Source organism: Mastomys coucha, unplaced genomic scaffold (genome assembly GCF_008632895.1).
Source record: "Mastomys coucha isolate ucsf_1 unplaced genomic scaffold, UCSF_Mcou_1 pScaffold22, whole genome shotgun sequence".
Lineage (NCBI taxonomy): Eukaryota > Metazoa > Chordata > Mammalia > Rodentia > Muridae > Mastomys > Mastomys coucha.
In genome coordinates this window covers 120,242,224-120,267,125 of record NW_022196905.1, presented here as the reverse complement: position 1 = coordinate 120,267,125, position 24,902 = coordinate 120,242,224, and the positions used below count along the sequence as shown (strand labels likewise).

Sequence of the window (24,902 nt, the reverse complement as noted above, 5' to 3'; positions counted from 1 at the left end):
CTTCTACAAAGCAACCCAAATCTCAGGCCATGAATGAGGTCTATGTGATATACAGTTGGTACCTAATAAGTACTCCTTAAGGGGTTGACTATGAAACAGAAAAGACAAGTACCACTGTGAGTAAGTGTGTATTTGTGGGACTGAGAAGCACAAGCTTTACATCTGCCACCTCCCCAATGGAGGACAGCCTCTTCTCATATATAGAAGCACAGCCATTAGGATACAGTTTTTGTCACTTTGTTTTGACTGGGACTGTAGGGACAGGCCTGTCGATTTCAACCATTGCACAGTTTTTCTAATTGCCTAGCGACAAAATGGACGCTACTAATTAAAGACGGTAATGCAATCACCTTTCAATTTTGAACTCATGAAAGAACATTGTCTATAGGGCCTAGCAGAAGTAGGTCAGCTGGTTTGTATTGCTTGTAGATATTCACTCCTTACCCCTGGTATTTTGAATCCACTAATAATTATAGAGAAGTTGGCAATAGTGAAAGTACATCTGCCTTCATTCGTGAGAGTTCTGCTAAAGCTGTGCAGTGCATTCAGGCTACCTTGTTGTATAAAAGAATGAGTGGGAAGAGACATGAATTAAACTCTAATGAAGGGTCAGGTGAGCCATGGAATCTTAAAGAAGAAGCATATAGGGTCATGCAGAGGATCTTGATGAGGGGCTATGATATCAATCTGCTGGACGGACTCATGCCAATGTTTCTGGAACACGCTATGCATTTTAGAAGAGATTAAAGTGGAAATCTTTCTGTAGTTGTTTGAGCAGGTATGGCCCCCACAGACTTATATGTATGAATGCCTGGACCACCAAGAGGACCATTATTGAGAGGCATTGCCTTGCTGGAGTAGGTGTGGCCTTTTTGGAGGATGTGTGTCACTGTGATACACAGTCTCCTGCTGCTTTCAGATCAATATGTAAAGTTCTCAGCTCTTCCTCCCACACCATGCCTGCATGGATGCTGCCATGCTTCCCACCATGATAATAATAGACTAAACCTCTGAAAGTGTAAGCCAGCAATAAAATGTTTTACTTTATAAGAGTTGCCTCGGTCATGGTGTCTCTTCACAGCAATAAAACTCTAAGATACTTCCCTCCTCAGAGCAGGTCCACATCTGTCAACTTGACAGGATCTAGAATCACCCAAGAGACACTTACTTCTCTGGATATGCCTATGAGGGAGTTTCAAGGCTAGGTAAATTGAGTTGAGGAAATTCACACTAAATGTGGTTGGAGCGATACCACAGGCCAGGGTCCTGAACTAAATTAAAAAGGAGAAAGTAAGCTGAGCACCAGCATCCATCTCCCTCTGCTTCCCCACTGTGGATGCCATGTAACCAGCTGTCTCATGATCCTGCAGTCATGACTTCCCTCGATGATGGACTGTGTGTCCTCATACTGAGAACCATGATAAAACCTCCATTACTGAAGTAACTTCTGTCAGATATTTTGTCATAGCAGTGAGAGAAGTAGTAAATATTACATCATCTACATGTTGAATCCATAGAGACTTTACAACTTTAGGATGAAAGGCTACAGAACACATCCCAGTAACGGAAACAGAAGCCACATTTTATGGTAACTTTAGCATCATATGCAGAATACTCTCCTACTAGCCTGTTTGAAGCATCTTAATTCTCCCAATTAGTGTTAATGTCTCACTTTTCCTTTGGCTTTAGAGGTGTGAGGCAAGTATCCCATGATGCTAACTTGTCTAAGTTCTAACTACTAACAATAACCAAAGATGAATTCGAATGCAGAGCTCAACAACCACACAATACTCCTAGACAATATGACTCCAAATGTTCTTCTGCCTTACCATGGTCCTTGAAAACACAAATCAATACAACATTATTGGGCTTCAAGTGAGATTTTTTGACTGTATTAAATAATGTTGGTACATCACAACCCACATGTGATAAGTATAGGTCTGACTACATTTTTTGAGACTGTTGGAAATTGTTAGGATACTGGCCAGCATGTAGGATTTTTCGTTGATCAGAGAAGAACAAGAAGAGGAAGAGGAAGAGGAAGAGGAAGAAGAAGAAGAAGGAGAGGAGGAGGAGGAGGAGGAGGAGAAGGAGGAGGAGGAGGAGGAGGAGGAGGAGGAGGACGAAAAGGAGAAAATGGACAGCTCAGGGCAAAGTACAATGAAGTTGAATGGTGATGTTTGAATCTTCTTCAATAGAGAAGGGGCCTCAGAGCATGGAGACCATGGCTTTAATGGTTTTGGGGTTTTCTTTTGCTTTGCAATATTTCACCCATTGATTCCCAATAACACTCATTTCCCACTGATCCAAAGATATCTAGGAACTCCTTTTAAAACAGAGTTGGTTCTCTATCTCTGTAACTGTAGATAAGCTGGAGTAAGAGTGGATACCACAACATCCTCTGCTCCTTTAGGTGGACTGGGTACATGAGAGACCTATTAAATGGTAAAATGGACTTCATTCCTGAGAGGGAAAATAGAAATTTACCATTGGGACAAAAAACCACAAAGAAATAAGAATCATTGCCAGTTGCTAAGGGCAAAAATTCATTATTAAGATAACCTCAAACTGTAATTGTTTATGTTCTTCCTTTTTTCATGATTGAGACCTTCAGCCTTATTTGCAACTTCAGCCTTTTTTTCTACATGAAGTTTATGAGCAAGTTCATGTGTGTTTCTACCCAGGCCTGGTTCTATTTGACCCAAATTCATATTGCAATGTGACTATGAACATAGAAGAATAATCATTTCATCAGATATTTTTATTAGTCTATTTTATAATTTCATACAATGTACTTTGATCATATTCACCCTCCCTCACCTCCTCCCAGATCCACAGGTTCTTCTTTACCCACCCAACTCTGTGAACCCACTTTCTTTAGTTAAAACCATCAAGTCAAATTGGTAATAACCACATATTCCTGTGGGGCCATCCACTCAAGCATGGTTAACCTACCAAGAACCACGCCCTTAAAAATATTGACTTCTCCTCTCCCAGAATCAATCACAAGTAACTCTTCAACCAGGTGTGGGGCTTCATGCTCACACCCCTGACCCATGCTGCCATTTTGTGGGCATTAAGCTTAACTCATAACCTACTCTCTCTCTCTCTCTCTCTCTCTCTCTCTCTCTCTCTCTCTCTCTCTCACACACACACACACACACACACACACACACACACACACACAAACAAACAAACAAATAGTTTAATTCAAGTTTGAATGTAAATTCAGCTTTTGACAAACCAGCTCCAACACATGGTTCTCCTCAGATCAATATTAAGAGAACAAACAAACACTGGTCAACAATAAAAAATAGCGACCAGTAATTCAGATGAGAATAATACCTCCCACAGCTAAACAGATAAGAGAGTTACAGGAACCAGGCTGTGATTGCATTGTGAACACATATCAGTCCCGTTAATAGAAAAGAAAAGCTGAGGCTATAAATAGCCAAGCTAGACCCTGTATGATTTCTACACATGAGTTATAGGAAATGAATTCAAGTGCATTTATCCTCTGGCTTTTTTTCTCTTATGAATGTTTCTGCAGCCATTCCTGTGAGAATTCTTCGTAAAGTTAAATTAACACGGGCTAAAACAGCAACAGTGGATAGTCCCAAGCATGTTCTCAACAAGGCATCCCACAAAAGCACAGTATCATGAACAGATGATCTGTCATTGGACACAGTTTCCACCTCCAGAACCTGACCATTCCAGGTGAAGTTGGGTAGTCATGGTCATGGTCTCAATAGCTTGTTTCTAAGTTGATGCCACTGGCTATTTTGTGTGAGTAGAAGTATTTAGCACTCAACATTATTTTTCCTGGTCTATTTCATTTCATAAAACAACCCAATGATGGATTCCACTTATCCACTTTACTGAGAGCACTGCCATCTCAGGAAAGGGTCTGCAGTCCCTATATTTCTTGGAATGGAGAAGTCACAGCATTAGGAGAAGGAAGCAGAGATCACGTTTCATCCTCATACAGGAAGCAGAGAAGGGAAGGAAGGAAGTGTGGCGAACACCTAGCCCTCAAATCCCACCCCAGAGATGTATTTCCTTCTTTAGGCCTCCACCTCCTAAAGGCTCCATAACCTCTCTAAACAGCGCCACCTTCTGTGGACAAATGTTCAAAAGCCCAAGCCTATGGGGGACATTCCTCAGTCAAACAATTACACATAGCAAGAGAGATCTTTTTATCCCAAAGGAAGATATCATAGGACCAGTGGGGCTGAAAATTTTCCATGTCTGCACAAACAAATTGAAGTTATATTTTATTCAAATTTTTAAACACAACAGTTTAAACACTGTGACATGAAATATTGATACAATATTACTCCATTTGAATAATTGGCGATAATAGCTGCCACCCAGATAAGTAATGAAGCATCCGAAGAGGCACATTTCACAGCTGTCTGGACAGAGACAGGGTAACTTAGTTAAGACTATTACTCCATTGTGGTGACAATTTGCTTATATAGGACAATAAAATAAGGAGCTGCAGTTCATTAACCCTTAAAATGATAAAACTGGAAATATGGATCTGGTTATGTATATCTATGATCCCAGCACCAGGGAGTCCAAGGCAAGAGGATTGTCATAAGAGACTTCAATTTGAAGCCAGTCTGGACTACATAGGAGACATCAGGCTAGCCAGGGCTACATAGGAAAATGGTATCTAACAAAAAATAAACAAAACAAAAACAAATTGCACCCCAACAAATACTTCGGTATGTACATGTGGGTGCATTACTCTCAGAGGCCAGAAGAGGACCTCACATCTACTAGAGCAGGAGTTGCAGGAAGTTGTTCCTAACATGGGTGTTAAGAACCAGACTTGGGATTTTCTGGGAGATCAGCAAAGGGTCTTAAGTGCTGAGCCACCTCTCTAGCTCCGACTTTTGGTATTTTCTTGGTGTGGGTATTATTATGGTTTTTGTTTTACCGAGAATTTAACACAAGCTTAGAAAAATAAAACAGTTTATACAGTAGTCACTATGACTTCGTTGTATAAAATTAAGTAATTAAAGTATGTAAATATATAAGGGGAATATATTTCCTATGAGAAATCTGTTCCTCATGAAACAAAATAAAGCTTAAAACACTTCAAGTTGCGAACTCAAGTGCTTTAAGTTTTACTTTCACTGGTTGAATGAGCCTCTTCTTGATACATTAAGTCATCCCTGTGTAGTCTACAGGAGAGGCACTTGAGTCCTTTGCACTATGGAAGATGGCTTTGTGCCAGGCTGCTGGGTCCCTGAGGAACCCACAGAATCCTCAGGGTTACCCTCTATAGCTGTTCTATAGTTTCAAGGGAGATCCTGTCCTACATCAGTATTTCTACTGAGAAGATGCAGAAGTGAGCCACACCCTCCTACAGCTTCTTGGATGATGCATGTCCTTCAGTGTTACTGATCCTTGTCCTTCAATACCTCTGCGTATTTTCTGTCTCTTAAACCTTATCTTGGTGATAATCAGTATGCACACATTGTACAGTTGGCATGAATATCAGGGGCTTGGCATTTGATAAGTGTAGCCATCATTTACCTAAACATTTGCAGAGCGCCTGTTAAATACCAGGCATGTGAGGCCTGATATTTAAAATACAACTTCCTATTGATAATTTGCTTAAAACTCTAATTGTTAATCTCAAAAAAAAATATCCCTGGCACTTCTTTTCTTTAAACAGACATCATAAGACCTTCACATATTTTCAAAGTCACATTCCTTTTTGTTCTTCTGAGCAAATACTGAGAAACTCTCTTTTTTTCCAAAGGTACATTTGATCTCTTAAAAAAAAAAAATACATTGACCTCTTTCCAAATGCATATCAATTTTTATCTCAAAGTCACACTTGTCAGGAATAGAATGTTCTTCCTCCCCAGGAGATCACAGAGAATGTTTAGAATGGTCCAAGGAATGGGAGAAATGGGGAGGAGGATATCCAGGCATAAAAGTGGGTTTGCTATTCAGATGTCTGATGGAACTAGAGGGCTTTGATCTGAGTCTCTCAAAGCGAGGCATGGTCCTCCTTCCTCTTGCATCTCCATTCTTTGACTAACAAGGTTAAATTCTGCACCATGAACCCAGAAGAAAATAAACAACCCTGTTTTCAGATGCTACTGAGCATGGGACACACTCAACCTCATTTCTCTGTGGGTACAACCTTCTCTTAGTTGTGTTTCCTCCAGCATTTTCTTTTTTTTTTTTTTTTAATAGTCAAGAATTTATTAAAGTTTGGGGGCTGGGAAGATGAGATGGCTCAGTGGTTAATACTGGTTACTCTCCCATAGCACATTGGTTCAATAGCACCCACATGGCAGCTCCAGGGTTATCTTCATCTACGTGAATGGTGCCCACAGGAGTTTCTCCAGCATTTTCAAGCTTTCCTTGTTATTGCCATTGTCCCCACCAAAGTATTTGGAAGTTTTCAAAGTTAGCTATCTAGTGACTAGGAAGGGCTCTAGTCAAGGGAGTCTATCGTCTCCTCCTCCCTGTGGGAATGGTTCTCAATCTGTGGGTCGCGACCACTGGTGAATCTAACAAGCCTTTCTTAGGAGTTGCCTAAGACCATTGGAAAAATGCACACACACACACACACACACACACACACACACACACACACACACCTGCACACATACACATACATATATTAACATTGTGATTCATAACAGTAGAAAAATTACAGTTATAAAGTAAGACAAAAATAATTTTATGGTTGGGGAATCACAGTGACATTAGGGAGTCTATTATAGGGTCTACTAAAAGGCATTTGGAAGGTTGAAAACTACTATTCTAGCTCCTCTCCTTGAGGAGTTTGAGCTTTACAGGTGCTGTCTGAACACTTAATCCTCCTCTTGGGGCTTGCCTGTATTTGGCTCAGTTGCTCTTCCCAGTACTTCTATGAACCCCAGTTTGGAGATCTGGGAAACAGGTCAGGGAATCAGTGAAAGGTAATCTGACCAGTCCATACCACAGCCAGGGACTGACTGAAATGAGATATCATCTGTGTTCTCAAGACGCCAAGCTCCCTGGTACCCACAACTCGTGAGAAGCATTTGATTTCGCATGGAGGCCCATTGCAAGCATGTCCTGTTTTCTACCAAAGTATTTACAACAGAGAAAGCATAAAGAAAAATACCCCATATCTACAACTTCAAGGCTGGAGTTTAACTGATATATATATATGCTCTTTAGCTCATCTTAAGAAACATTGACACCTGGACGTCTAAAGAACTGTCCAGGTTTTCTATTGCAATGTCTGTAACCAGCCTAAATATTTAGATTTAATATAAATTATCTGTGTGTGGGTATATGCATGTGTGTCTACACATGTGTGTGTGTGTGTGTCCACATGTGTGTGTATGCATGTGTGTGTTACCTCTGGGAATGCGTGTGAAGAACAGAACAGAACTTCTGGTGTCTTTCTCTACTCTTCTCCACCTTGTACTTTGAGGCAAGGTCTCTCTGAGGTAAAGGGAAAGTTGACTTTTTCTACTAGGCTCAACCAGTGAGCTCTCAGGATCCAGTCTCTGTTCCCCAAGTACTACTGACTGTGGTTGCCTGAGTACTCATACCCATGCTTTGTTTTTCAATCTGGTCTTAATGCTTGCAGAGAAAGCATTCTTTCAGACTGAGCTCTCTCCCCAGTCCCCATTCACTAAAAGGTATTTTGTTTGACAAAGAACTCGTCTATGCATGGGACAATATTGACTGAGACAATCCCTGGAAGGACTGCAAGAAGCCTCTGCAAAGAGTCTTGCTGCAGAGCTCTCATCTGCAAGCTGCCCCAGGACTGTTAGGCCACAGAATGCCTAGGCTCCCTACAGTATGGTCAATTGATTTTGAAAGTGAGTCTGTTTAGGGAGTTGGGAAGAACCCAAGGCAACAAGAATGAGGAAAAATAAAAACCGGAGGGCAAGCCATGTGACAGACTTTCACCCACAGCAATGCAGGCATGCTCCATAAAAGAGTGATTCTTATAAATGCCTTATAAAAATCCCAGAGAAAAGAAATGCAATGCCTAGGCGCTCTCACAGAAAAATATACGGAACTACAGAATCAGCGTATCTGAGTGGGGAGACACAAGGGTGGGAAAGTGTGACTAACTTGACGTGGTAACTCCCATGCTGATTTCTCTTTGCTTGTTGGAGTCAGAATAGCTACCTTCTCTCTCTTGCTCTCCTCCTAACCAAAGCAGAACTTTTTAGTACAAACCATTGCAAAGTGAGCCCTGTCCTGTCCAGCTGGTCCATGGGTTAAGAGTCATCAAGGATCATGGACCACTCATGTTAGTGAATGGAGGCTTCCTCCACAACTAGGGTGGATTAAATTATGCCATCCATTGTCAGATGATAAATGACTGAACAAAAGGGAGGGATTATCTCTGTCCTGTGAGTTTAAAGTGAACTTGCCTGCTTGTTTGTGCCCTTTTCATTTGTAATAGTATCTGATTAATTAATGAATCCAATGAACATTAAATGTGTACTACATTTGTGCACTGTATTCAAATCTCCCAGATAATTAATACCCATTTACGTTTACAGATCTGGATGCTTCAGTACCCAAGCATCACTGGAATATTGCTTCAAGGGTGACTTTTTTTGTTGTTGTTATTTCAATTGCTGTTCATTTTGAAAACTGATACATAGCAAACAAGCAGGCCACAAAGATTCCATTGAGAAGCCCAAGTCAATCCAAGACTGTTTAGCTGTGTGCTTTTATGATTGCTTTCTCCTTGATCCAAATCACAGCTGATTATGTAAACTTGCATGCAACGTGAATACTTGATTTCCACCACTTGGGATGGTATAAACCCATCTCCACCATAGCCGTTGACAATTTCCCTCTGATTAAAGGAGATCGGATTCTTTCCAAAAAGCCAGTTGGTGTGTGGTACATAAGAGAATAAAATGATGTGGCTCAGAGTGGTCCAGACATAGCTTCTGGGGAGGAATTTTTATTTCAGCATAGTGCTTGATCTGTGGGGCTGCGAGATTTGAAACTGGGTTAAGCATTGTCTCTGATAACAAGTAAATGGAAAGGCTGAGTGAGTGGTGTCCTTTGATCAGAGAGAAACACAATGGAGCTGCCTTGTGGTACAGGATCACACAGTATAAATCACCTGTAAGATCAATACCAGTGAAAGCCTGCCAGGCATCTCTATTGAGTTGAGACAAAGACAATATGGGACACCATCCTGGAATTTAAGATTCCATATCCTTTGCCTGTGTTTTCCTCTCTCCTGTGAATGTCTGATCCTGTGCTGAAAGGTGTGCATTAAAAAATAAAATAAAATAAAATCCATACCTATTCCACCAAGTTAGAACTTACTCAATTCATACCAGCTTCTGCAAATCTCTTAGAAACTCTTGTGCACCAACCTACTGGAAGAGCCATGCAGATTTTCGCTTTGACTAATAGAGTCAATGAAGGTCAGGTCTGTTCCTATCTGGAAGGATACTTCTTAGACCAACATCTGCTTTCCTACTGAAGTAAATAGGATAGAATGAAATCACATAGCTTTGGGGCTAGGGAGATGGCTCAGTTAGTAAAGTGCCTGCCATAAAGCATGATGAGCTGGGTTCAAGTCCCCAACACGCATGTAAGGGCTGGGCATGGTGCCATGTCTATGTAACACCTGTACTAGGGAAGCAGACGAGTGTATCTGTAGGAATCATTGTTCCTATCTGAATGATTGAGCTCCAGGTTGAGAAAAATTCACCCTACTCCTCCTCACACTCAGGTTCTCTCCTCCAACACTTAGATGCTCCAGGTAGAAGAAGTGATACGCTGAGAAATCAGACTAATTCCACTTATAAACATAAGGCATTGTGCCCATAAGCACCCCGTGGAAACACATCGACCAGATTTCTTCAGATGCCATTTGGATACCGCAGATATCTTGCATATCTGTGCAGGAAATACAGGTCATTTAGTACTTCCAGATGACATTGGTTGGGAACTGTACAAGCCTGGCAGGCATGTCCAGCTTTTAACATGGCAACAGGATACTCGTGTCATTCACAAAGGCTTTTCTCAGGAACCATGTAGGTAGAACATGAAGGATGTGCTGCTAACTTGAGTCAGGGAAAGCCAAGGAGGCCTCTACCCTATGCAAAGAGTTACAGGCTGAGAGTGAGAGAAATAGGCTTCCTCAGGAAAGGGCGCAATAACTGGTTATCCAGTGCCAAGTGGTCAGCTCTGAAGACATACACAAAAGTAACATGCAGATCATTATATTTAGGAATGTGTGTGTGTGTGTGTGTGTGTGTGTGTGTAAGTGAGTGTATGCATATATGTGCACATATGCATGTACAACAAAAATTTTACAAAGATATGCTTCAAAGATAGCAAGGAGGGGTATATGAGAGGATTTGGAGGGAGGAAAGGGAAGGGAAAATGGTACAACTATAATATAATGTCAAAAAAATAAGAGAAATAATTTTTTAAAAAAATTGCAAGTAGTCCAGGCTTGACATTAAAATATTCTGGAGGTTGAGAAATAGCTCAGTAGTCAAAAACACTACAAAAGTTCTTGCAGAGGACCAAGGCTTGATTCCCAGCACTTATATGGTAGCCCATGATTGTCTGTAACTGTATTTCAGGGAAGCTAGCACCCTCTTCTGGCCTCCACTGGCACTGCAAGCACATGATGCACATACACACATATAGACACTCACTCACATACATAACATTGAAAAGAAATAAACTAGGAGGCAGAGTTAGCAAAATTACACAACAAAAATTCCCCATGTGATGTAAGCCCATTTTCAAGATCAGATAAACTAAGCCAGCCAGGTCTTAGCTGAGGTCTCTCACAAGACCAGCTGGCTGGCACCAGTTTTATTTGGGGGACTCCAGTACAATAAAAAGGAAAAACTACCCAAAAGATGGAAAAGCTATGCTTTAAACAGTTTTATTTTAATATTCTATGCTTCCTCATAATGCAGTAACAAATCAAATATAGACAAACTGTGCACAAAATTAATTCAGAGTATACATTAAAGAGATGGACAGACTTACTAGTGTCCTTTCACAGTCTGGTTTATGGGAGGGAGGTCTGGACTCTTTGCATTTGAGGAAAAAGGTACACTAAGCCTTTTGGTTGCGGTTGTTACTGAGACCTGGACAGGATCATTTTCAGACCTGCATTGGTGCACTTAACTGGCTCAGAAATGAGAAATTATAGGACATAGGAAAGAAAAGTAACACATACACACACACACACACACACACACACACACACACACTACAGTCTGACTTTTGAAGCCTTTTAGCAGCTGAAAATCAAGAATTCTAACAATTAATAACACTTGTTTCAGGCCTTTCTCTCCTTCCAGCTGTGCAGCAGCAATTTTCTAGGAATCTCACCAGGAACCACTTTTATAGTGTAAGATATGAGCCAAACTCCTCATGCAACACTAGTGACTAATGATTTTATTTCATGAGATTATAATCCTATCTGAAGCACCTCAGAAGCCTCCTTATAATCTAAGTTGTTGACAAAAAGGGGAGGTGTTTCTGACCAACCCTTTGAGATAAACCTGGGGAGCCACCAAACCAGTATGTATGGTGAATGCTAAGACCTTTAATGGCAACTCAACCTTAAGAAGGTCCTGCCCATGCTCCGCCCACCCCTGTACTCTCCCTTCTCCTATGTTCCCCCTGCCCCCATGCTCCTACCATGCCAGTGCTTTTCTTTCTATTTTTAGTCAATCTTTACTTTATACTGGCTCATCCTGAGATTCTTTTTGGTGGTTTGGTCAAGTATATAGATCTAACAGAGTTGAGGTCCCTAAGAGATTGTGTAACATTGTGGAGCTGTGCCTCTGATCCTGCTGTTCCAGACACTCGAAGAATCTTTAAGTGAACCACATGTCTACTGGAAAATGCATTTTGCTTGTTTTAAGTCAGCATGTCAAAACTGTGATATTCACAAGCAAGGCTGAGTTTTATATGAGGACTCAAAAGATCTTCCTTGCTGTGCCTCCTCCCATGGGCAGCTTCCCCTCCCTCTCCCCCGCATACCCGGAGGAAGCAGAAATCTCTGGTCAACTTCCAGCAGGCCAGGAGCTGTGTCTCAAAGTTACTGTTTTCTCTCTCTCTCGCTCGCTTGCTGTCTGGTAGCTGGCATCAGGTCCATTCACCCTCACACTGAGACTGTTTATCCAAACAGGAAAAAAAGAAAAAGAAAAAGAAGGGAAAGAAAAGCCAGGCAGTGGGGGTGCACACCCTTAATCCCAGCACTTGGGAGGCAGAGGCAGAGGCAGAGGCAGGTGGATCTCTGAGTTCAAGGCCAGCCTGTTCTACAGAGTGAGTTCCAGGACAGCCAGGGCTATACTTTCCTGGTCTCGAAAAACAAAACAAAACAAAACAAAACAAAACAAAACAAAAAAAGAAAGAAAGAAAAATGAGTTTTGCTTGCATACCTCTATGAAAATTAGATTAAAAACAAAAACTGGCTAAAAGATTTGCTTATTTCAAGAGAGGGTTCTACTGATGCCGACCTTTTATCTAACACTTCCATCTAAGAACACAGTAATAATCAGTTTGATCTATGTAAACTAAGTGCAGCCAACCCTCCACAGCCCCACTTCCCTCAGTCTGGATACATGGGTCTCCATTCTCTCTCTTCAGTAATATTCATAATTCTCATGAAAATGAGTCCTTTTTACTCAATGACAATTATAGATGTAAATGTGTTTTTTGAGAGCCATGGGAAAAGGAGACAGGGGGAAGGAGATTAAAACACATCTGTTTTCTTTTGTTAAGATGAAGATTTTAGTCTGGAAGTACCATTAAAAATTAAAATAAACATAAAGAGTTGCATAATTATACTCTCCAACATTTTCTAGGACCTCATTGTTTGTCAAGTTTTGTCTCAGGAATGCTCAGACAACCATCTCACTCAGTTTCCACTGCAAGGAGGGAGAGGCGGGAACTGTAATTCCAGTTCCCAGATTGGAAAATGGGCCCTCGAGAATATGCCTCTGGGGGCTGGAGAGAGTGACAGCTCAGCAATTAAGAGCACTTACTGCTCTTGCTGATGACTGGAGTTCAGTTCCCAGCACCCACATCAAGTGGCTCAAACCACCTCGAAGTCCAGCTCCAGGGGATCCTACGCCCTCTTCTGGCCTCTGTGGACAATGCAGTTATGTGCAATGCTACATATTGACTGAGATTCTTAACAACAAACTCCATTCTTTGTCAAAGTTCTCTCTTTGCTCATTTAGGAATATCGGCCCATTCAACCCTTTTGCTATCCCCCAAAGATCCAGTTTTGTCCTCGCCTCAACCCTAGGACATACTTGAAGGCATATCTTTCTGATGACTCTGAAGCCCCTTCACAAATCACCCTGCAATGTGTAAATCAGTTTCTATAGAACCAAGGAAGCTGCACTGTGTCTCTTTCAGTATTCCAACATTTAGGAGGCTGAAACCAACATAATTCCTGATGATTTTTTTTTTTTAGAAAAATAAATATTTAGAACTTTGAAATGAAAATCTCTTCTGTGAAATTTGGTAGAGAGGAAACAGAAGACACACAATTCAGGGGCTTAACCTGCAGTCCTCTGGGCACCTTGAAATGTCGCCTCCCCTTTATTATCCTTGGGTGAACCTGTTAAGAATGTTAGCAGGAGAAGAATTTCTCAATGGGAGCAGCATGCTAGTAGAATCCTGTCAGAGTCTGTTACAGGATAAAATTTTCCTTTCCTTTGATGGGACCTTTTATGGTGACCTCGGAGGTGTGGTGGAGAGCTCTGCAATGAAACTCTGATGGTTTGTCTATGTTCAACCCAGGGAGTGGCACTATTAGAAGGTGTAGTCCTATTGGAGTCGATGTGGCACTGTGGGTGTGTACTTTAAGACCTTCATCCTAGCTGCCTAGAAACCAATATTCTGCTAACAGCCTTCTTCAGACGAAGATGTAGAACACTCAGCTCCTCCTGCACCATGCCTGCCTGGATGCTGCCATGCTCCCACCTTGATGATAATGGACTGAACCTCTGAAACTGTAAGCCAGCCCCAATTAAATGTTGTCTTTAAAAGAGTTGCCTTGGTCAAGGTGTCTGTTCACAGCAATAAAACCCTAACTAAGACAGAAGCCAAAGGGGATGTGGGTGAAAAAGAGATGTCTAGGACCAAAAGGATTTGAAGCAGAGGTATCTTTTAACATGGGTACTCAGTGTGATTCTGGCCTAGAGGCATGAGCAGCCTCATCCTCAGCACTGGGCCTTTGGGTGTTCATACACAGCCCATTCACCTTACCCCGTAGTGTTAAATCCAGTGTGGGCTGGACCCCACAAATGTCAATCCTTTCAGCATATTATCATAACCCTGCAAATCTTGTTTGCTTTTTAAAAATCACCCAAACACACCCAAGCCCACCCCTGCTTAGCCTCCAAAATCAGAGGGCACTGGTGCACTCTGGCGACAGCTGAGACTCTTCCTGGGTTTATGGTTTTCTTTTATTTTGAATATCACTCATTTTTTTCTAGAAATGTTTTGGTTTTTGTTGTTGTTTTTGTCATTTTTTTTTTAATTTAATGAAATAATCACAGATGTTCTGTCCTTGACATGCATATAATTTTATATCCTGCTCATTTTCTCTAATAGGGTAGTAAACATGGATATTACTGTACCACCCTGAGCACAGTTTTAATGTATTAGTGTTTTTAAGTATAGGATGAGCTGGCCATAGGTCTTTCCTCTTTTTATATTCCTTCTCTTTGTAGTAAAAAAGTTTATGAAGATGCAAATCTATTTTCTCACACAGAAATCTAAGCCTCAAGCCTTACCCCTTATAAATGCTAACATCTGCTTGATCCCAGAGAGAATTTTTTTTCTCTGAGATGAAAGTTGCCATTCTAGGTAAAATTATATTTGCTTACCCTATTAGCAATGCACTTTTACTTAGGCTATGGGAATCCACATTAAACACAAAAGGGAGGTATGTAACTAGCTGACAAAGAGAAAATGAAGCCTGCAAACACAGTTAAATCCAGCAAACTTGAGGACACAGTTTAGAGTCAATGCAGAAAATAATTGTTAAAAATTAGTGATAAAATTAGATGTAGCCACTGGACTACATAGAGAGAACCATGATGGTGAGGAATATGTAACGTGGAGGCGTTTATAATCTATTTTATGGACTTTTCCTTTTACACTGGGTCCTGGCAGCAAAATTGTGGGGTGGGCACTGTCCAGGGTGCTGGATTCAAAGATTGAGACTGTGTTCAAAGTTCTCATCCGGATGGCAGAATCAAGCACTGCCCACATACTAAATAAAGGAGGAATTGTGCTAGGTCAGGAGGATCTAGCAAGAAAGGAACTTGATTATGCAAGTTTAGAGTGGCAGGATTAACCCCTCTTATATCAAAACAGACCTGGATGTAACTTTTAAGCCTCAAACCACACACATTTTCTCTACTATGCAGTAAATCCGAATCCACTGCAAGATTTACAGTATTCCCTATTATTTTACTTGATCTGTTGCTAAAAGGTGAAGTTTAATATCCAGAGGCATAATTTGTACACGTTTAACACCATTAGAAGTATGTAATCCCACCCAACCCAAATTACGTGCTCTCCAAACCAGGAGACTGAGTGGGGCTTTTCAATGATTCTGCCCTCATTGTCTGTCTGTTGGTCACCATTTGACAAGCTCACAGCAATGCTGTTATGAAATTGCATTTCCTTCCCTGCCACTTTTGACAGCTCTTTTTCCACCTTGGCAATAATAATTTGTAGTTCAAGGTTTGCAAAGCAAAACATTCCCCGTGGAATACTCCCACTGAGTGTATTGTGGCGTTTTGGAAGAGGGAGGGTTACTTAAAGAAGGGGGATTTCTGTGAGGAAGCAGAGCTCTCAATTCTGACCCCTGTATTTATTCCAGATTAAGTAGGCCCGAGCTGGGGTCTGAAAAGATGGCTCAGAGGTTAAATGCTTTCCCAGAAGCCCTAGGTTTGAGTCCTGGCATGCCTACAGCAGCTCATACCTGCCTGTAACTGTAAAGGTCTGACCTCCGCTGGCACCAGGCATGCATGTGGTGCATAGGCACATTTGCAAGCATGCATGCACACACACATATAAAATGATGTATTTTTTTTCTAAAAAGAAATCCCAAGCTACTTGTCATATATAAATGTCCCAAAGAATATATCATTCCCTGGCAAACCACTGGCCACTCGGGTTAACATGTGGGTCTATATCTTGGTCTGCAATGTTCCTGTTAGCAAGCTTTCTGCCACTATGACAGAATGCCTGAGAAGATGAAAGGGCAGGGATTTATTTTGGTTCATGGATTTGGAAGTTTCATGGGCATACGGGTTCCATTATTTCTGAACTGAGGCAGAGCCTAATGGTGGGGGAGGGAAGCTACTGATCTCAAGAAACAGAAAGGGAGAGGAAGGAATGATGGAAAGGAAGAGAAAGGGGTGATGGAAAGGGAAAGAAAAAACATTCCTTTCAAGGCCCCCCAAGGACTTATTTCCTCCAATATAGTCCTTTTTTCCTAATGTTTAAATACACACACACACACACACACACACACACACACACACACTCATGCACACAAGCATACATATACACATGCACACATGCACGATCAACTCCCTGCAGTACCACAATCTGGAGATTAAGTCTTCAATGCATAAGGCTTTGGAGATGGTATTTCAGATCTAAGTACTAGCCCCACATCACAAGGTTTCACTGTAATGTGTAAATAGATCATATATGAGGGTTTCCCTGCAGCAATATTTTCTTTGTGACGCTGCTCTGTTTTAAACTATGCAAGCACCTGGTACATTGTGAGGGACTTAGCAATTTGCTGATTGTATAGAGAGACAGTGTATTGCCTACTTCAGGAACCAGCAAGATGGCTCAGTGGGTAAAGGTGCTTGCCACAAAGTGTGACAAGCTGAGTTTGATCCCTGGCATGCACATGACAGAAAGAGGGAATAGACTTTTTCAAGTTTGTAGTCTGACCTCCACACAAGCACTGTGGCACACACAGGTCTATTCCCATACAGGTACCAGTCCCCAAATCAATAAACTTTAACAAACTGAAGGGATTAACTTTGAAAGCCAAAGACCATCCACCAGTCATCGGTATTCCTAGTGACTCCTGGATGTGGTGCTTCTTAAGCCGTACATCATCAGAGAAACAAGACCTGATTCTCTCTAGAATTTAAGGACGATCTGCTACTAAGAGCCCTCACACAATGCCCCTGCCTCTATCCTGTTCACCCTCTTCTGTAATTTTGCATACGTGAGCTTGGGTCTGAAACTGCGGCAACCAAGCAGACCTAGAAACTGGATGATCATCCACAGATGTGGAATCTTTCACTTCACCTACTGGCTATCCTGCTGGGACACAGTGCTTACTTTCTAAATACAGGCGTTCTATTTGTTGGCAAACAGAATTTATGGATGATATGTTTGCAAAATAAGTCAGCACTGACAAAGTTAGCTCACAAATTCTACATGGTTTTACAAGAGCAGGTGGTTTTGATTTGATTTAAAAACAAAACAAAACAAAAACAAAAAAACAAAAACACCATGAACCCCCATTAGCATATAGCAGGTCACCGGGTAAATTCAGTAAAAACACAATGAAGGATCATCTTAATAATGATTCTGAGGTGGGTGAGCACCTTGACCAAAGTCACCAGGCAATGTTCACCATGATCAAGGTCATACAGAACCTGCTCCTATCAGAGCCTAAGCTGAACTCGACTCTTTTGAGGCCACTGTGGGCAGAGGGTTCTCCTATCTGTCCTAAACTTGCCTGTGATCCATGAGCACATTGAAGGTACAAAACACACATCAAATTTCAGCTGAGTCTCTTCTAACTCTGGCAGTTCAGACCTGTGGGGGCCCCACTCTGTTGGAACATCAGAGGTCAAGGCTTACCACCGAGCCAGCCTCTGCCCTTCCCTTGCCTCCAAACCTTCCATCTCTGGCTTTCTCAGCTGTAGGGTGTGTTGGTTAGGCAAGGTCTGAACCTCTCTAAGGGCATGGAGACCATCATAAAAATTAGTGTTGTCATAAGTTGCAAGCTGGGTGTGAAACTGTGTTCTGGAACTCACTCTGTAGACCAGGCTGACCTCGAACTCAGAAATCCGCCTGCCTCTGCCTCCCAAGTGCTGGGATTAAAGGCATGCGCCACCACCACCCAGCTATGATCTCTCTTTTAAGCTACTTTCTTTCTACACCCCTGTTTCCTAGATCTGCATTAACTACTCAGACCCCCAAATTAAGACAATTCTGCACATGTTGGTCTGGACGATGCCGATCATTCTGTTCTAAAAGCCAGTCACAGTCCTGAAGACAATGATCTATAGGGACTTTGAAACAAACCAAGGGACTTCTAAGACGGTTTTCAGTGAAGCCTGATACAGAATGTCTGAATTTATGCAACTTAAATATATGCCAGATCCAAGTTGAAAATCCCATGTCTTTGAAGGCAAGTAGCTTTTATCTCTTTATTTGAAAGCTTTATGGAAAATAATGTGTGGAATGTGGGTCTGGTTAAAACCTCATTAAATCGAAACCAAGAGCATTATTGACTAACAGTCTTCTGTCAAGAAGAGAGAGGAAACACCAGATCAAAAGCTATTTATTCTTTCGCTCTCAAGATTGTTACATGTTATCAGCATTTCCAGCTTATTCTCATCAATATCCTTTCTACAAAATTTCTGCAGGTGACTTCCTCAAAGCCTGTTATTTTATATAATCACTTTGAAGAGTATTCATAGGCAAATACTTCACTCCAGTCTTCTTAGATAGTGACAGGTTCCCTGTGAGTGGTAGTTCCTCAGAGCTCAGCTCATGGCTGGGACCCTATGAGATTCACTTCAAAACATACCTCACTATGAGACTTCCAGGTACCTCCTTACATATGCACATGTGGCCATAATATAAATCCCTTCCACTTGAGTGCCCATATACTAGTGCATGAGTGCATGAGCATTTTTTTAAAATGTATAATTGATATTTTACAATAGTCTGTGTGCTTAATCTTGCATGAAGTGAAGTTCTCAGTAAACCACTGTATCAGTGTTAAAGACCCTTCAAGGTTGGATGATTGATTAGAATTTCCATGGCATGTTGCAGGTCCTGAAGCAAATTATCTTGGGCTATTTTTAGCTGTTTAATGGTCATTTGTTGCCATCTCTGTGCTTAACTCATTGTCCTTATGATGATCAAGTGAAGGCTTTTGAAGTATGTTAAAAGATCACCAAGACAAATGTCATCATGAAGTAACAACAGAAATACCTTCATTTAGCTGCAGTCCACCTACCTGATGTCCTTAACAGTGTACTTGAAAAAACAAAGCCTCCATTTATGGTTTGTCTGTTATTCTGTAACTATAAAATGTTTGTAAAACCATTTCCACATTGGAACATGTTATTTAAGACAAAACTGCTCACTAATATTTGGCTCAAGAATAAATTATGTTTTATCCCATCTGAGATAAGAGCTAGATTTTACTTCAATACCAGCCTGCCTTCTGGTATTTTATTTAACCATAAGAATTTCCAAAAACACGAATGGGCATAAACTCCCCCAGTTAAGCACAAATGTACTGTGTCCTCTCATGTCTGGTGGATGCTGCTAATAGTGGTTGTCCTGAGTTTACACATGGGTCTCTCTCTGCCAGACTGAGGGTTCTGCAAGAAAAAAAAATGGTGCCTTATGTCTTGTCCTAGGATCAAGCATGGGAAACTGTACCACAGTAGGTTCCCAGTCAGTGTTTAGCACATGCAAATAAGCAAAGGTAGCTCAGTGAAAGCAAATAGGCCCATCTGCTCAGAGCTTGAACTAGTAGGGGAGTCTGCCACTAGCATACATGTGCATGTTACATGTATGTGTGCAGCAGAGATTTTGGTAGACAGAATGGGGAGTGTGGAAGACCTACATGGAAAACTAGCATTTCAGGTGCACTGTGATTGGAGGCTTTCGATGAAGCTTTGGCTGAGCTAACCAGAACCAAGACACCTTATGTTACACTCACATCCCTCTTGATGAAATGAAAAGCAACACAGGAGAGGAAGTGTTCATTTAACGTAAAATTGCATCATATCTGGGAAGTCAAGGTGGGAACCTAAAACTGCTCACATTACCCATCCATAGTCAAGAGCAGAGACAAATGAATGTGCACATGCTGCCTGCTTGCTCATGCTCAGCTAGCTTTCTTTACTCTTACACAGTTCAAAGCCCAGCCTAAGGAATAATGCCACCCACATTCAGGGTGGGACTTGCCTCCTCAATAATTGAGGCAAATACCCATAGACACGCTCACAGGCCAGTCTGACCTAGACCATTTATTCCTCTACTGAGGTTCTAGTCTCTGGTGCTTCACAGTTGTGTATGTTGACATTCAAAACCAACCAGCACATGTCCCAGAAGGGAGGGGATGAGTGGTGGGTACTGATGTCACAGCTGAGACTATCACACACCATCTTGCATACTATACTATCTCGTTGAATAAAGCCAACAAATTCTGGAGATTTTCTAGCGTCTCCTTTGTATCATCTTCGGTTTTGAAGACATGTTCTCTAGATGTATTGGTTGTAGTTCTCTAAAGGAACCGAATTGATGAGATGAATATATATTTGAAGGAGTTTTTTTTTAGCTTGGCTAACAAGCTGTGGTCCAGGCAGCATAACAATGTCTGTCTTACACCAGGAAGGCTGAGAATTCCCAAGCTTTTTGGTCCACATGGCTGAATAGTTATAGTCTGGTACTGGAGGCTTAGGAGATTCTTAGAGAGCCCCCCTTGTCTTCAGTCCATGTTGGAATCCTGAATAAGTTAAATGTAATACTGGATGCAGTAACAGAATAGATGAACATGCCAGTATTAGTGAAGGCAAGCAGACAAAAAGCAAAGTTTTCTTCTTCTATGTGGGTCGACACCAGAAAGTGCAGCTCAGGTTTAGGGTGGGGCTTCATGCTTCAAATAATTCGATTAGGAAAATCCTTCCCAGGAGTGCACACTAGCTTTGTTCTACTTGATTCCAGGTGTGGTCAATGTGACAACCAAGATTAGCCATCGACATTCATTCCACAGACATTTCATATCCACATCTCAACAGGACTGAGTTTAGTCTCCTCTCACACACGTATGTTATAAAAAGTACAACTGAAAAAAAGCAGAAGGAATTCCATCAGTCCAGGTTGTCTAGGCTAGGGGATGTCTTTTCAGAGTATCTCTGTGGGTACTCTGCATTTTTAAGTGGTGTTAAAATAGATGGCTTTGGGTTTGCTTAAAAATCTCCCAGGGGGATTCAGTGAGAAGAGCACAGATCTCCACCTTCATATTCATCTGCCCAGAGTGGCCTGAGCTACCCTGTTTCCCTTCATATCCTTGTTAAAGAGACACAAGGAGACCCTGGACTGTGCTGGTTGAGCAGGGGCAGAGGTAAGGGGAGGCTTTATCTCAGGCATCAATGCTATTGAGGGATTCTGGGCCTTAGGCACTGATCACAGCATGCTAATGAGCATGAACTCCTCTGGTTCAGCCTGGACAACGATAGCACAAGATGAGGATTATCACCTGCCTACTGCCTATACATCAGGATACAGACACTGTCCTTAGTTCCCATTCAGCTCAACTCGTTACTCAGTCTCTCACACCTCAGCCCCTCAAACCCATCTGACCATTGGTGAAACTACCATTGCTGACATGAGGCCAATACCTCAAGACTTTCCCCCAGGAAACCCATCTGAGAGATGGGAACAAGAGCCGTGACACAGAAGTCTCTGGGGTTATTGGTATGTGACTTTGTGCATCTTCCCCGATCTTTAGAAACAGGTAACACGCCTCACTCATTGTGGAGTGGCCAACTCCACAATTTCAATAGCTTCCCATTCATTATGTCTTCTTCTGCCCCCAGCTTGGAACTCACTCTTGCCTGGATACATAGAATGTTCACTGTCAACATCATAGAGGTAACTAACCCCAGGCTGAATCCCTGGGTGGAAAAGAGGCATTCTGAACATAGATATGTGTGCTGCCTTTGTCTTCACTTAAAAACATCAATGGGGTTAAACCAGCATAAAGCTAAATGCCGAAGAGATAACACGTAAGGCTTGAGCCCTAAACCTATCAAAGTAATGAAACTAGGGATTTAAAAAGAAACCCACTCCAGATAGGTCCTGAAATTAGGATAGGTCAGGGGTGGATTTTGAACCCCAGAAAGGCCACCGAGACTCTCTTCTCTTTTAAAAATGAGGGCTTAAGACAGAATGCCTACCAACATCTTTGACCATACCAACATGAACACCCCCAATCTGCTATGATCTTAGAGGCCATCTTTTGTCTTTAGACTGTGGAAGGGGAAATAGTCATAGCATGGCTGTGAAGCCTTCTGAGAGTGCTTCGCCCATTACTGCAAACTAAGAGAACAGGAACAGGGAGAGGAGGAAAAGGAGGGAAAGATGGGAGAAGGAAGAGAGGAAGGACAGAGAGGATCATGGGAAAGAGGGAATTAAAAGGAGGGAAGGAAGGAGTGGCTCAGACAGCTTCCTATTGCTGAGATAAAGCAGAAACCAAAAGCAATGTGAACAGGAAAGTGTTTATTTCTGAAAACAGCTCATACTTCATCACTGAGGGGAGCTAAAGCAGGAATGTGTAGGCAAGAACTTGGAGGCAGGAACGCGGAGGCAGGAGCTGACGCAGTGGCCATGGAGGAATGCTGCTTACTGGCTTGCTCCCCATGCTTGCTCAGCCTGCTTTTCTATATCCTATTATCACCTTCCCAGACATGGCTCCACCCACAGTGGGCTGGGCTGTCTTGTGGGGATCCCCAACTGCATGAAGAGATAAGAGTGAAAACCGGGTGCAGACTGACTTTATCCACCTGGATCAGACCTCACAGAGTCTAATGCCTGACAATTCATTGCTAGAGCATTTAAAACAATACAATTTGGGGAAATGTCTCCAGGCAACAATTAGTCCAGCTCCAAGCTATAACGCTTATGGTGTGACTATCTAAGAACTTGTTTACAAAGTACGCATGACCATGAAGGTGGGTTCTTTAGCTAACAGCCTAGAGCCTAGCAAGCATAGTCTCTGATGATAACATAGAGGTCAGCAGGCCATAAAGTACATGTGACATCTCCCCTAAGGATGAAATGGTCCAGGGAAGGAAGAGTCTAGAATATTCTATCTGGGGAATTAGGGCAAGGTCTGCCTCTGTAGTAAAACTGGGTGAAGTCTGCCTCCACAGATAGCAAAAAGATCAGCAGGTCGTTAAGGAAATTTTCTCTCAGATTCCTGGATGGAATGCAGGTATTTGAATTTATCTCCTCCATTGATGAGACACTCGTGATTATCACTCCTGGTTCTCTGAGTGCTCCTCTCTGCATATAAGGACCTCTGTGTCCCTCATTCACATCAATCTATCGAGAAAATACCCCACAGGTCAATCTGATGGAGGCAATTCCTCTGCTGACGTTCCCTCTTCCCGGATGATCATAACTTGTGTTAAGCTGGAAAAAAAAATAATCAACATAGCTGGGAAGGAAGGAAAGGAGAGAAGGAAGGAAGGAGGGAGGGACAGAGGAAGGAAGAAGTCAGTGAGTCTGTAACATCGTATTTTTTATTCAACTGGAAGAAACCAAGGCTTGTAAGAGCTGCGGAGAAGCGGAACACTGAATGTCCAGCTTCCGCTTTAAGTTTACAATACCTCACTGCTGAAATGTATCCATTCCTTGAAACAAGATCCTACCTGTTGCTTCCACTCAGTGACTCAACCCCAAGAAACTTAAAACAACGTACTTTCTTTCCATTGCACGGAAGAAACAAAAACCTGGCCAGGTTCTAAAATCGTGCCTGGCAAGCCAGTTTGTGCAGTAAGGATTGTTCAGCCAGCCCGTATCCCAGATAACGTAATAAAAATGCCTGTGCCTTGCAAGCTGGATGGAGATGCACTCTTGTAATTAGATTCATTAGCTTCAGATCCGCATTCTAATAACACCTGTCTAGCGGAAGCGTGCTTGTTTTCCAAATCTCATTCTTTAAACCAGCTTAATTTAGGTACACACTCTTTTAAAAATCATCTCAGTTGTCGTAATATTAAAATTAAATATGCAAAATAAGTAATTTTATACAAAGCCTTTCAGAAAGCCCTTCACATCTGGTCTGCTCGTAACCATGAATGCAAAATAGCACTTTACAATTTCATCAGCCGAACGAGCAGAACGGATTTAAATTTGTGTGCAGCTATTTTGCATGGCACACCTTGTGGCTCTGATTTCTCACGCTGGAACTACTTAATTTCCTAACGCAGAATGTGACTTCTAATGTAAATTGCATTTCTCTGTATAACTGTAAGCCTAGCCACATAAGCGTTTTTTTTTTTTTTAAGTTGAATGCAAAGCCTGCTGGGAACATTATGTCAGTTTCAAGGGAGGGATGAAGAGACTTCACCTGCATGAAGTCATCCTGCTCAAAGAAATAAAAATTAAAATTGGTATTTTGCCCATGACCCTGGTAGATGACCACATGGACTGATGCTGGACAGCAATAATTCAACTTAGTGGGTAATAAGAAAAGAAATGACAAAGGTTGGAGGGAGATTGAAGAACTTGAGGGAAGGACACATGACATATTCATATATATTCATATTCTTGTATCTTTGATTGGAAGTCAGTGTTTTTCAGACATATATATATATATATATAGTATATATGTGTGTGTGTATGTATGCATATGACTTTGATTGAAAGTCAATGTTTTTGAGAAATTGCAAATTGAAGATTTCCAGATAAATTCTATCTCATATAGGCTTCCCTATAAGTGCTCTTTTTAAAAGTTTATTTTTATTTTTATTTTATTTTTTTTTTATTTTAGATATTTTCTTTATTTACATGCGAATTTCTCCTTTCCCAGT

At 41.6% G+C, this 24,902-nt stretch overlaps 1 long non-coding RNA gene across 1 annotated transcript; it reads right to left on the bottom strand.

Moving 5' to 3' along the window:
- Positions 1-20,315: 20,315 nt before the first annotated feature.
- On the bottom strand, positions 20,316-21,898 carry LOC116070921. The gene is made up of 2 exons (XR_004110630.1): positions 21,705-21,898; positions 20,316-21,148 (listed from the first exon to the last, which is right to left on the bottom strand). It is a non-coding gene; the product is annotated as an uncharacterized LOC116070921 (long non-coding RNA).
- Positions 21,899-24,902: the final 3,004 nt, after the last annotated feature.